Raw genomic sequence first — 1,718 nt, 5'->3', positions numbered from 1 at the left:
TTACATGTAACGGAATTACGTAATTTAATTACAAAATAAAAGTAATTGTAATCAGTTACAGTTACTAAGAAAAACTTTGTAATTAAATTACAGTTACTTATGAAAATGTTAAGGATTACAAAGGGGGTTACATCTGATTTTTTTTCACACACACTCCCACATACAGATTTAATTGAGTTCTTTCATAAATTGAAACACCAGTGTTTCAGAAGTTTGTAACATGCTTATCCGATTTGGTTTATTTATATACTTTATTTTTTTGAAGGTTAACTGTTTTTTTCTAAGCCATTGTTAGATTCCAGAGTTATTCCTGTCATAGCTATGCAAAGATTTGATTTCAAAAACAGTATAATAGCTATTAAACTATTTCTTATGATTTTAAATATGTATTTAACCTCAGAATGATTTTAAAGTAAGTCTGATTTTGTGGCGGCTGTGCTTCAAAAGGGACATCGGATGCCCATTTTCCACAAGTTGGTATGATTCTTTAGGGTATTCTTTAAATGGTCTCAGTGGTCCGTGCAGCTGGATCATGAACAATGGGTACTGATCCATCTTTAAGTTTGAACTTTTTAACAAAACCTGCCTTGAATTGTCACTCATTCAGAAAGCAGTCTGGAGTAAAATTATTTGCACAGCCAGACATAAACAAATTTAGTGAAAGTGAAGTGACGTGTGACCAAGTATGGTGACCCATACTCGGAATCTGTGCTCTGCATTTAACCCATCCAAGTGCACACACACACAGCAGTGTGCACACATACACACCGTGAACACACACAGCAGTGGGAGCAGTTGGGGGTTTGGTGTCTTGCTCAAGGGTCTCACCTCAGTCGTGGTATTGAAGGTGGAAGAGAGCGCTGGTTATACACTCCAAAATCAAAATGGCTTGATAATTGAGACTGTTTAGGTTTTTGGGGGATTAAAAAAAGGAGTGAATTTTTATCATTGCAGGGTGGTTGTGTCCACACACTGCTAAGACACATTTATATGCAAATGAAGATATTTTGCATCCAATGTCTCCTTTAAAATTAAAATATTATAATCCTAATTCAAGTGATGATGAAAAATTTTGAAAGTCTGACAGTAATCAGTGTTGAGCACTACTAAGCACTAGCACTACTACTAAGGTTAACCCTGCCTGGTTAGCATGTTTGAAAATGATTAACAGTTGAAATCATTAGAAATTTAGAAAAGTAATAAAAAAGTAAACAAATGTAATCAGCTACATTACTTTAATAAAGTAATTGAAAAGTTATACTACTTATTACATTTCAAGTAGGGTAACTTGTTATCTGTAACCTATTACATTTCCAAAGTAACCTTCCCAACACTGTAGATAGCACAGGCCGATAGCTTCTAACTCAACCTGATATAATTACATCATTACTCACATTGCGCAGCTGATTGGTTTGTTTTCACATAAACAGCCAATGAGCTTGCTGCTCGACATTAAAATGCTCGTCTGAAGCAGTTGCAGCACGCTTCAGAAACCCTCCACCTCCCCCAGCTCCACCTGTATAGATCTGCTATGGGGTGATTTCATGTATGTTTTGCATGGGGGTTATTTCATGTTATATGTACAGCAGCAGTATTTCTTACATGAACAATGAACATGAACAAAATTAACATTTTGTCTGTGGCAGTAGTAGTAAGTCTTGGAACATGCTCTGCCACAGCAGCAGCAGCGTAGCAGATCTATTCCGCCAAGACCAAAC

The 1,718-nt window shown here is 36.1% G+C and overlaps 1 protein-coding gene across 1 annotated transcript in view; it reads right to left on the bottom strand.

Annotated features, from left to right (window-relative positions):
* Positions 1-1,718, bottom strand: part of atp5pf (ATP synthase peripheral stalk subunit F6) — a 7,695-nt gene that overhangs the window by 3,268 nt on the left and 2,709 nt on the right. The window lies entirely within an intron of this gene.

The sequence above is a fragment of the Sinocyclocheilus grahami genome, unplaced genomic scaffold (genome assembly GCF_001515645.1).
Source record: "Sinocyclocheilus grahami isolate Dianchi unplaced genomic scaffold, SAMN03320097.WGS_v1.1 scaffold595.1, whole genome shotgun sequence".
Classification (NCBI taxonomy): Eukaryota; Metazoa; Chordata; class Actinopteri; order Cypriniformes; family Cyprinidae; genus Sinocyclocheilus; species Sinocyclocheilus grahami.
This window is presented reverse-complemented; position numbering and strand designations above follow the sequence as displayed.